Below are 13183 nucleotides of genomic sequence, written 5' to 3'. Positions count from 1 at the left end.
TTAAAAATACTTCACGACTCGCCCGGTGTCAGCAACGAACAGGCGCACAACTTTGGGAATTTCCATCTAATGGTTGGCGGTAATTAATGGATTTTGCAGACAGTATGTTGCAAAAAGAGAGGAAAAAATAGAGTGTTATACCGCTACATAGAAATTTAAAGTGGTTTTGTAACTTGAATTTGTTATAAGGAAAGGTAATATGACTAGATTATTCTTTAAAGCAAGGGTGCCAGACTCGGGTTGGTTTGCAGGGGGCGCTTTAACGTCAACTTGATTTAATATTTAGATTTTTTTTATTTATAAATGGATTAAAAGAACCTGATTAAATATATTCAGTTTTTTATAGATCTAAAACAACATTTATTTGAGCTATTTTTAAATATATTTTTAGATTTTACAAAATGATTTTTGGACTAAAAACACAGAAAAAATGGATTAAAAAATGACAATTATTGATTTAAAAAGGGGAAAATCAGGAAATTTAATATACATCTATACTCTTCATTTTAATTTGATACTAAAACAAAAAGTTGGCACTCAATTTACTTTCTCGGGCCACACAAAATGATGCGGCGGGCCACATTTGGCCCCCGGGCCGCCACTTTGACACCAGTGCTATAGACTAACACTCGGAAATACCTCTTAGAAAACTATGAAAGTATAATTTTGTATGAAAGTTATTTGTGAGGTCTTTAAAACGAATAAGAAATGCCATAACTGGTAGAATGGCAAGTGACAGCTGAGTAAATGTACGTAAGTAAACAAACAACTTTTGTTGATTATTATGGGTCTAAAGACACATTACAACTTATTTTTTTTACATTTTTGAATTTTGTGGAACTAAACCTGCTGACATATTAAATTTTTAGATAACTATCACCTTGAAAAATACAAAACAACAACAAAAAAGTGCGACTTATAGTCAGAGGAACCAAAAAGGTCCTTGAAGGTAAACAAATAACTTTTGTTGTTTATTATGGATCTCAAGACACATAACTTTATTTATTTACTTTTTTGAATTTTGTGGAACTAAAACCTACTGACATGTCAATTTTTTGCTGAAATACATTTTTTTTAGATAACTATCGCCTTAAGTAAAACAAAACAACAACTAAAAAGTGCGACTTGTAGTCAGAGGAACCAAAAAGGTCCTTGAAGGTAAACAAATAACTTGTGTTGTTTATTATGGGTCTAAAGGCACATTACAACTTTATTTTTGTACTTTTTTGAATTTTGTGGAACTAAAACCTACTGAAATAGCAACTTTTTGCCAAAATACTAATTTTTTTAGATAATTATCGCCTTAAAAAAACAAAACAACAACAAAAAAGCACGACTTATAGTCAGAGGAACCAAAAAGGTCCTTGAAGGTAAACAAATAACTTGTTGTTTATTATGGATCTCAAGACACATTACAACTTTATTTATTTACTTTTTTGAATTCTGTGGAACTAAAACCTACTGACATAGCATTTTTTTGGCTGAAATACTATTTTTTTAGATAACTATCGCCTTAAAATAAAACAAAACAACAACAAAAACGCGCGACTTGTAGTCAGAGGAACCAAAAAGGTCCTTGAAGGTAAACAAATAACTTTTGTTGTTTATTATGGATCTCAAGACACATTACAACTTTATTTATTTACTTTTTTGAATTTTGTGGAACTAAAACCTACTGACATCATTTTTTTGCTGAAATACAATTTTTTTAGGATAACTATCGCCTTAAATACAACAAAAAAGTGCGACTTATAGTCAGAAGAACCGAAATAGTCCTTGTTGTCATCCAATTCCCACAATCCTCCAGATAAATCAAGCTCCGCCCCCCATATTTCATCAATTCAGACATCTTTAAACGAGTTTGGCGACGAGATTTGTTGCTTCCAGAAAATTCCACGTTGACTGGTTCTGTCAAAAACGTTAGCTTTGGCTTAGCGACTCGGTAGCTAGCGTCCTCATCAAATAGACGCACGGCAAGGATATTCGATTTCTTATCTAAGAGAAGGCGCGTGACGGCGGGAGCGCCCCGGGCGGTGGCCCCGCCCCCCGTCTTTGCTATCTTTAATAGAAAAAGGTAGCGGAAAAAGCCATTACACCAAGCGAGACGTTTTCTTTTTGCCGCTTTCCGACATTTGCATGAAATGGCGTACGAGAAGTGATGGCGAGGCGCTTTTCGCGTTTCACCGGCGACGACATTATACGGCAATTATAGACGCGGCTAAGTGGAATTCTTTCAACGTGCTGATTGGTTGAGGTTTTCGGAGGGGGGTTCCGGGCTCGAGCTCGAAAAAAAATGGACTTCAAAGGATGTAAAATAAGTTTTTTGCGTTATGATAAACGTTCACAAAATAAAATTTACCGGAATTAAATATAAAATAAATAAATAAAGAATAAAGAAATAAATATTTATGTATATGTATGTTATTTATTTATATTTTTGTTTGGAAACAATTTTTAAAAATCGAGGGAATATTTTAGGGCTTTTAAAAAATTATTGCAATTATTATGAGAAATATTTAATATAATGATGTATAAGTAGGTTATTTATGTATATTTTAGTTGAGGGAATACGAAAAAAATAAGGAAAAAAATACATATTTTTGCTGATTATAAAAAAAACTATTCAAAAAAAAATATAAAATTATTTTGCAAAATATATGGTGTATAAATGTTTATATGTTATTTATTTAGATTTTAGTTTGGATAGGTAAGAAAACCAATAAGAAAAAAAATAATATTTGTACTTATTTTAAAAAATAGATTTGGCAAAATATATCATAATATATTGTTATGAATATGTAGCTTATGTAGATTTTAGTTTGGGGAATATTAAATAAAAGGAAAAAATAATATTTTAGCTCATTAAAAAAAAATATTGCAATTGTTTCAGAAAATATATATATCATATAATATATAATTATTTATACGTAGGTTATTTATGTAGATTTTAGTTTCAGGAATATTAAATAAAAGGGAAAAATATATGTTTTGGGACGTTTTAAAAAGCTTATAATTATTTTACAAAAAACAATATATCGTTATATATGTAGGATATTTATGTAAATTTTAGTTCGAGGAAAATGACAAAAAATTGAATAAAATTTAATATTATTGCTCTTTTAAAAAAAATATCCAATTATTTTACCAAAATGTCACCTGATTTGATGTGTATATATATATGGGCCACTTTAGTCATAAAATGATGTTAATTAATTCACTTTGTACGTTTTACTTTGCACTTAATGAAGATAGCAACTTTGAAAATTCCATTTTTTTTCAAAGGCTGATATTTTGTCCAACTTAATGGCCACTTGAAGAAGACGGAGAAGAAGAAGATCACACAATTTGCTCATGTTCTTTTACATCTTTTACATCTGTGTGTTTGTTTGATGAGGACTTTTTCAAGTATGGACGCTGCCGTCGACACATCAAGACTATCTTGATCAAGAGCATAAATGCTCTCAAGTACACACACACACACAGATACTCGATACTGTAATAAGGTTCGGGTGAAAATGAATGTCATACTGCAAACAAGCAGCAAAAACGAACACATTTTACGGAAAATATGCCACTAAGCATGGGGAAAAACAAAAAATAATGACTAAAATTCCACCATTACGACATTAATCCGGTAATAAAACCGAGCTGGGCGATAAAATGATAACGATAATTATTGTGAAGTATTTTAGGGCAAAGATAATATTAAAAACTTTCGAGAAAAAAAAAAAGTAATTTTGAAGTGTAGTTACAAAATTCAACCACCACGGAGAATGGGGGCGCTGTTGCAAGATGAATGCTAGTTCCAAACCAACGCTTAGGATTCATAAAATGAATGAACGGATGAATATTTTATATCTGAAGGAAGCTGCAGGAGTCAGTATAACAATGATGTTTATTAAAGGCAACAATTTTGCAAAAATCAATAAGCGGATGGAAATAATGCATAAGAAAAAGCTGGCGCTTTGATGGGGGTGGGGGGGGGGGGGGGGGGTAGTGGTGTGGGGGATTGTGGGTAAAATAGCTGACGAGGCAGTTGGGCGATTCACGGGACGTGACCGAGAATTAAATCCCCAAAACGAGAGGCAGGTGGCAGGCAGCGAGCCAATTGGCTGGCCATGCGGCAAGAAAGGAGGCGGGGGAAGGGGGCGGAGACAATGACGCACAGGTGATGTGATAAGCAGGCCAATGGAAGAGTGAGTATTTATGTAGATTTGAGAGTAGTTGGGTGATATTTAGCGAGTATTTAAATAGGTTTGAGAGTAGTTTGGCCATATTTAGTGAGTATTTATGTAGATTTGAGAGTAGTTTGGTTATATTTAGCGAGTATTTACGTAGATTTGGGAGTAGTTTGGTGATATTTAGAGAGTATTTACGTAGATTTGAGAGTAGTTTGGCGATATTTAGGTAGTATTTATGTAGATTTGAGAGTAGTTTGGTGATATTTAGTGAGTATTTCAGGGGAATTTGCGTACTTGAAATATGTTTATACATGAAACATATTTCAAGATATACATGAACACTTGGTAGTTTTGAAAATATCGTAGTACCCTATGTAAAAAGCCTTCAATTATTTATTTACTTGCATATTTTCCAGGTATTACCGTTAATATTGCCTTAAAACTGATTAATTTGACAATTTCTCGCATATAAGCCGGGCGGGGTGGTTGATTCCCAATTTTTACCTTGTTGGTGGTTTTAAAGGGAGTACAAATACGTTATTTTGAAGGCAAAATCTAAAGAAAAATAATCACAGTATTTCTGAGTCACTTTGCAGTTTCGTGTATGTCAAGTCTAATTTATGCGCATATAAGCCGTATGTACCCTCAATTCAGTCATCATTTATCCAAGAAAATATAATAAATATACCTCTGTGTCATTTTTAACCAAGTATAGAAATGATATTTACTCAAAGCACAATTGCTTTGTGTCAAGTTTCCTTTTTACCGCAGGAAGGTGAAAAGAAAATATTTAAAAATAGCCGCGCCCATACGGACTGGGCCTCAGATGCCGTTCCAATATGTTGCGCACCGCTTGCCCAGACAAAGTAGATCACGGCGCCCTGAAGGGGCTTGCGAAGGAATTCAACACAACAACAGATGTGAATTAATTGTAAAAAAAAGTAAAAAACGCCATGATGCTCTTCCAGGAGGCCCCGAGAAATGGATGATGTCGTTAGGGCTCCCGTGACGGGCTGCGGAACCAAACGCCGTCCCGATATTCCCTTGTCCAAAGGTAATGTAGAGTCCAATATCTACTCTCTTCTGGCACGGCGGGGGTGGGGGGGGTGGGGGGCTTGCTATTCTTCCTGAATAATTGAGACCTAGATAAAAGACCCGCGTTTTTTACCCTAGACAACAACACGGGATCGTTCGTGGGTTTTATCTCGCTTTTTCTGACCTCTCGGCATCGAACATCTTCCGGGATCAATTCCACTTCGCCCCCGCGTTAAAAGCGTGCACCCTTATTTGTCAATGTTGCTGGGAATGGGAAAATGCAGACTTTACATGGTGAGGACCCATCCGGAATCAAACCCAGGACCCCAGGAATGCGAGTCCGACGAGTTAACCACTCACGCACCGCACCATCTTCTTTTTAGTACAATCATATCTTGACATACGAGTAATTTGAGTCAAATTTTGAGCAAATTTTTATCTTGAGATACGAGTTAAATATTGAGGAAATTTTTATCTCAAGGAAATTTTTATCTTGAGATACGAGTAAAATCGTGAGGAAATTTTTATCTTGAGATATGAGTCAAATTGTGAGCAATTTTTGACCTTGAGATACGAGTTAAACCTTGAGGAAATTTTTACCTTGAGATACGAGTTGAATCTTGAGGAAATTTTTACCTTGAGATACGAGTAAAATTTTGAACAAGTTTTTACCTTGAGATACGAGTTGAATCTTGAGCAAAATTTTATCTTGAGATACGAGTTAAATCTTGAGCAAATGTTTACCTTGAAATACGAGTAAAATTTTGAGCAAATTTGTATCCTGAGATACGAGATAAATTTAAAAAATAAACCATATCCAGATGTCTTCCTCTTGGTTTTTGGGGCATTTCTGGGTGATTTTTAAGCTTCCCTATGAACTTTTTGGCCGCCATTGAAATCCGAGTGTAGTCTATCACACAACCCCACAAACACTGAAAAAATTCCAACCTGGCAACCTTTCATTTTCCTACAAAAGCCACCCTCAAAAAACAAAAAAAAACAAAGTGTAGACACCCATGGAAAAGACGACAGCTCTCAATTTCAAAACCTGTAATAAATGGACCAACAAGACAGGTGCTGTCTTTCAGTCTCACTAAAGGTTTGACGACTGTAATGTGGATGGTTGTGCGGATACGTGTGTATAAACGTCCCTCCGGATTTGAGGTGGCCAGCCACATTGTCCAAGTCTAAAGAAGTGCTTGTTTTCTGACGCTTTTCAGTTACTGGCTGGCTTGGATTCTTCGCCCGGGGTTGCGAATTCAATGAGACCTTGAATGCCACATGAAAGGCCGCATGTGGCGACCGGTACTTAAAATGCCAAACCTGAGTCATCTGATGGGAGGCACTCTGCCGGGCTTTAGTCCCGCTCTATTGAACGACGGTTCTAGTATCGGCACCAGTGCGGGAATTGGACCCCAATATACAAACATAATGCCGAAATACAACGCAAAGTAGCAAATATGAAGAATAATTTGGACATGATAGAAGAATATGAATTTGATAACTGATAAATAGTCAGGTAAACCCAAAACTAAACCACGGAAAGAGATTAGAGAAGAAGAAAATATATTTATGTTCATTAAAAACGGTAAGGACAATGAAGAGTTAAGAAATTGAACTCTCGTTTTGTAGAGATAACCTCTTCGGAGGATAAAGAATTCAACTAGACCAAGGGTGGTTCGCGAGCCCCTTTAATGTCAACTTGGTTTTATGTGGGCTGGACCATTTTAGATATGATATTTAGATTTTTTTTTATATAAATGGATTAAAAGAACTGGATTAAAAGCCCGGAATATTCAGTTTTTATAGATATAAAACAATGTTTATTTGAGCTTTTTTTAAATATATTTTTAGATTTTACAACATGATTTTTAAACTAAAAACACGGAACAGAATGATTAAAAAATGACAATTATTGATTTAAAAGGGTGAAAATCGGACCATTTTCGATATAATATTTAGATTTTTTTATGGATTAAAAGAACTGGATTAAAGGCCCTGAATATTCTAATCTTTTTAGAGATCTAAAACAATGTTTATTTGAATTTTTTTTATATATATTTTTAGATTTTACAAAATGATTTTTGAACTAAAAACATAAAAAATGATTAAAAAATGACAATTATTAATTTAAAAGGGGGAAAATCAGGAAATATAATATACATCTATACTTTTCATTTGAATTTAATCCTAAAACAGGAAGTCAACACTCATGATTGACTTTCCCGGGCCACACAAAATGATGCGACGGACCAGATTTGGCCCCCGAGCCGCTACTTTAACACGTGAAAAAGTGAAATCGCAATCATTAATAAGGGAAGCGATTGGCTGCTAAAATCAACTCTTCTACCTCAATCCCAAACCTACTTTTGTTCCATTTGGACCGTCGAAAAAGTTCAACTCGGCTTAAAAAAAAAAAAAATCAAACGTTCATTGGCCGCTATGTTAAGAACTCTCCAAGACCGACTCCCCCTAGGGGACCAATGAATAATTAAACAAGGGCCCAATTACAACACTCGCCATTGAAAAAGAAAACCAGAGAGACGTAGAACTCCTTCAGGTAGTTCCGACAATCTCCGTCAAAAAAAAAAAGAACTTTGGTCACAATTCAAGGGCTTGCAGACGCCATTCCGTGTCCGTTGCGTCTCGTTTTTGTGTAAAAAAAAAAAACTGTTCAACCTTCAGCTAGCGATCACGACGAGATGATTGGCCCTCAAAGGGAGGAAAGTCTTTTTTTTTACTGTTCAAACAAAGATTTTGATGGAAATAGTTGAAACTCATTGTTTTCAACCTTCATCTTGGCCCCCGTGAGGAAGAAACATATTTCTTCTTCTTCTTCTTTTGTGTGTTTGTCAAATAGCATGGACGGCTAATATTTCCACATTCAACAAGTAAGTCTGCCCTTGTCAGTTAAGAAAACTTTTCTTTAGAATGAAACCCTGAAGATTTGAATACATTTCTTTTTTTTTCCCTAGAGGAGTCGCCGTCATGTACTTTTTTTGAATGAAAACGTGGAATGAAATACAGAATACATTCTCCACCTGAAGTATTTTCTGTTGAAAGTGGAATATTTTTTGTTAAATAAGGTGCTGGTTCAAGAGTTTAGTCAATGGGAAGCGATTATTTTCAGAGTTTTTGCCATTCTCGGTGAAGTCGCCGTCATGTACTTTTTTTGAATGAAAACGTGGAATGAAATACAGAATACATTCTCCATCTGAAGTATTTTCTGTTGAAAATTGAATATTTTTCGTTAAATAAGGTGCAGGCTCAAGAGTTTTTAATACAACTACATCTACATCTACAGATATATATATAGATATATATGAATATAGAGATATATAGATAGATATATATGGGTATATAGATATACAGATATATAGATATATGGGTATATAGATATAGAGATATATAGATATAGATATATATGCGTATGTAGATATACAGATATATAGATATATGGGTATATAGATATAAGGGTATATAGATATAGAGATATATATATGGGTATATAGATATACAGATATATAGATATAGAGATATATATGGGTATATATAGATAGAGATATATAAGGATATATAGATATAAAGGTATATAGATAGAGATATATATTGGTATATAGATATACAGATATATAGATATACGGGTATATAGATACACAGATATATAGATATAGAGATATATATGGGTATATATAGATAGAGATATATATTGGTATATAGATATACAGATATATAGATATACGGGTATATTGATATATGGGTATATAGATATATGGGTGTATAGATGTAGATATATACAGATATATAGATATGGGTATATATAGATATAAATAGATATATATAAATATAGAAATATATATGGTTATATAGATATACAGATATATAGATATAGATAAATAGATATAGATATGGGTATATAGATATAGATATGGGTATATAGATATACAGATATATATGGGTATATAGATATATAGATATATATAGATATAGAGACATATATGGGTATATAGATATACAGATATATAGATATAGATATATATAGAGATATATATGGGTCTATACATATATGGGTATATAGATATACAGATATATAGATATAGATATATATAGAGATATATATGGGTCTATAGATATATGGGTATACGGGTATATAGATATACGGGAATATAGATATACGGGAATATAGATATGGGTATATAGATATATGGGTATATGTATTACAAAATGACTTGAGGAAATGAATTCTATGAGTAGACGTAGCACTGAGTTGACATATTCGGAGTAGCAATGACTTATGCTAACAATATCTTTTGAAAGAAGTTCCATTGTCCACGAATGGCAGAAGACGTCATCAAAGCGAGTGAGTGAAATGTGACATGCTTTTATTCCCAGCGCTCACTTTTCATTTGTTCTGTACCGAGACGCAAAGAAAGGTCACAAATGAATCACCATCTGCGCTACTGTCACCAATTTAAACTGCCGTCGCCGTGTCGTCGTAGCGCCGAAACTCGCCCGGTTCTCGTTTTCTTTCTGGCCCGAATAACGTTGGCCGTCACGGTACAACAGTTATCCGTAAAAAAAAAACATGGCAGCAGCCCAGAGACGACTTGGGACCTCCTGGCACAACATTACGCTTCATTTCCGAGTAATTCAGTCAACCCGGCCAACGTACTGGAAAAAAAAATGGTGGTGGTGGTGGGGGAGGGGGGCGGAGCTTCTGGCGAACATTTATCACTGCTAAGATGTCATCCTTTGAAAAGCCGATGATGGATAAAGATCATTTCAAGACAAAATACATGTTTTTTTCTAGTTTTAGTGTAAAAAATACAAAGATGAGGTTTAGAATAGTGTTGGACATATGCTAGCTGCTACTCGTACGCCATTTTTATTTAAATAGAGTCATATCCAGATGTACGACAGATAAAGAAGAGTAAATCCAATATTTTTTTCAGAATAAAAGCTATTCAAGGCTAAGAAAAACAAAAAAAAAGGCACTTATTTTTCCACTTTGGTTTTTGAACTTTGTAACCACAATGACAGGTGGTTTGAAATTAAATCTTAAAAAGTGCGTATTGTGCAGTATTGAGCCGTTATTTCGTAGTACTGGCCAAAACCGGCATTGGTTAATTTATAATTTATGACAGCGTCCACCATCCATCCACTATTGTTTTCAGTATAAAGGTTCCAAGACCAGAATGAGAATGATTCTCCTCATTCATGTCCGTTGCGCTAATCCTCAAGAGAATAACGAGGGTGCCGGAGCCTACCCCAGCCAACTTTAGGAACCCTGAATCGCTGGCAGTCAAACATAGCGCCATCATGTACTTATTTATATGACCACTTATTCAATGTTGACTACTTATCTATGTTGACTGCTACTTATTTATTATATTGACTACTTAATTATTACCAATTATTATTATTTATTGATTATTTATCTGCTCAGTCGATGATTTGTTGTTATTTTTGCACTTTCCTTATTTATGTTGTTGACCACTTATGTGACTATTTATTTGTTACGTATTGATTATTTACTTATGTATTGATCATTTACTTATGTATTGATTTACTTATGTACGGGACTATTTAATCATTTATTGACTATTTATGTATTGATTACTTACGTATTGATTATTTACTTATGTATTGATAATGTACTTATGTATTGATAATGTACTTATGTATTGATAATGTACTTATGTATTGATGATGTACTTATGTCTTGATGATTTACTTATGTATTGTCTATTTACTTATGTATTGTCTATTTACTTATGTATTTTCTATTTACTTATGTATTGTCTATTTACTTATGTATTGTCTATTTACTTATGTATTGTCTATTTACTTATGTATTGATTATTTACTTTGTATCGATTATACACTTATGTATCGATTATTTACTTATATATTGATTATTTACTTATGTATCGACAATTTACTTATGTATTGATTATTTACTTATGTATCGATTATTTACTTATGTATGTGATTATTTATTACATACTGATTATTTACTTATTTATTATTATCTATTGTTATTTATCAGTTTGTGTTTGTTGTTATTGATTGCACACTTCCCTACTTATTATGTGACTACTTATTTATTTATCATTGACTGCTTTATTGATTATTTATTTATCATTATTTATTATTATTTAATGATTATTCATCTGTTAATTTGTTTGTTGTTGTTGTTATTCGTGCACTTTGTTGTGAAGCTTTAAATCTCATAATACGCGTAAAATGACAACAAAAGCAATCAATTCATATTAATTACATTTAAGAATTCCACTATTTTGCAACTTGCGACCTTAAACCTTCCCTACACATGACTCCGCCCACTTTTTAAGTCAAAACATCTCCCTGACCTTTCCAGCCTGCATTACCGTGTTAGCCAACCGCTAAAATGCTAATTCGAAAAGCTAAAACTCAAAGAACATTACCATATTTAACCAGAAAAATCCACTTTTTTCCACATCAGACTCTGGACTCAACATCACAGCCATTTTTTATCATTTTTTTTCCCGATTAAACATTCCCTCTTCCCACCATTGGCCGAGCCCGTCCATCTCCTATTGGATCCCATCCGGCCATTAAGGTTTAATAAGAATTTCTCATTAATCTGGGCCCACGGGGGGTGCCGGGAATCGCCGCATTAAAGCAAAAAAAGAAGAAAAAAAGGGGGCGCCGTAACACGGGGAAAACCGATAAAGCTTTTCTGGTGTACTCGGAGACTAGGCGGACAAATGTGGGGGGAAGGGAACTAAAATTTTAAAGAAAACGAAAGCCAATTAGTTCAATTCCGAGGATACGCGTTTGAGGCTGGGAGTCTAAATATTTGAGTTGAGGGAACGCGGCGAGGATTTTCGGGGTGTAAACAAGCACCCCCCCCTCGGATGTCGTGCGCGTGGTGTACGCGCGGGACGTACAAACGGCTTAAAAGAGCGAATCAAAGGCATTACAAGCCAATGCCTCGTCTCTGGAGACATGGCAACTGTTGAACTCTGGGAAAGCAAAATAGTCTTGTTGCTCTTTTTTGGTTGTTTTGCTTTGATTCTTGTTTTTTTTTTTGATGATCTAATGGACAAACAGTGTTTTTTGGTGGGAGGCATTTTGAAAAAAATCAAAAGGGAAGAAGGAAAATTATATTTATATATAAAGTGATATTTTTTTGGGTGAAATATGCTGTTTTGGACTGAATATAAGACGACTCTGATTAGAAGACCAAGTTTGGAAAAACTTTTTGAATGCTAAAATCTATTTTTATACAGAAAATAATGATCGCATTTGAAATAAATGATGAAAATATGTTTGGGAGAAAATGCATGTTGTTTTGTTGGTTTTAAATCATGAAAAAACTTTTTGAATATTTAAATATGTCAACAAAAGTGCGAATAGATTTGTAAATGAATGTTTTTTGCGTTTTAATATGTAAATGAACCAATCAACCGCGATAAAACATCAAAATTTAAAGATATCTGGCGCCATCTAGCATTGCGAATGGGTACAATGTCTAGACCCTGAATATAAGACGACCCTGATTAGAAGACCACTCCCTTTTTTTAAAGACTCAAGTTTGAAAAATACTTTTTGACCACAAAATTAGTTATAAAAAATACTTTTTGACCACCAAATTAAATGTCTACACACAAAATAATGACTGCATCTTAAACAAATCATTATAAAAATGTTTGAGAGAAAAGCCATGTTATTTTTCCTCATTCAAATCAAGCAAAAACTTCATAACCATTTAAATGTGTGAACTTAAGTGCTAACACATTTGTAAATGTTCATTTAATATGTAAATAAACAAATCTACTGTAATAAAACAACAAAATTATGTTCAGCATTACTTTAAAGATATCTAGCGCCACCTATCATTGCAAATGGCTACAACGCCTCGACCCTGAATGTAAGACGACTGACAATTTTTCAGTCTTATTCCAATACAAAAAAAACACTGT

The 13183-nt window shown here is 33.8% G+C and overlaps 1 protein-coding gene across 1 annotated transcript in view; it reads right to left on the bottom strand.

Annotated features, from left to right (window-relative positions):
* The window catches only part of cdh22 (cadherin 22), a 150418-nt gene that overhangs the window by 116050 nt on the left and 21185 nt on the right, over positions 1-13183 (bottom strand). The gene's annotated exons all lie outside the window — the stretch shown is intronic.

Source organism: Stigmatopora nigra, chromosome 10 (assembly GCF_051989575.1).
Source record: "Stigmatopora nigra isolate UIUO_SnigA chromosome 10, RoL_Snig_1.1, whole genome shotgun sequence".
Lineage (NCBI taxonomy): Eukaryota > Metazoa > Chordata > Actinopteri > Syngnathiformes > Syngnathidae > Stigmatopora > Stigmatopora nigra.
The sequence above is the reverse complement of the archived record's forward strand: the minus strand, read 5'-3'. Positions and strand labels throughout refer to the sequence as shown.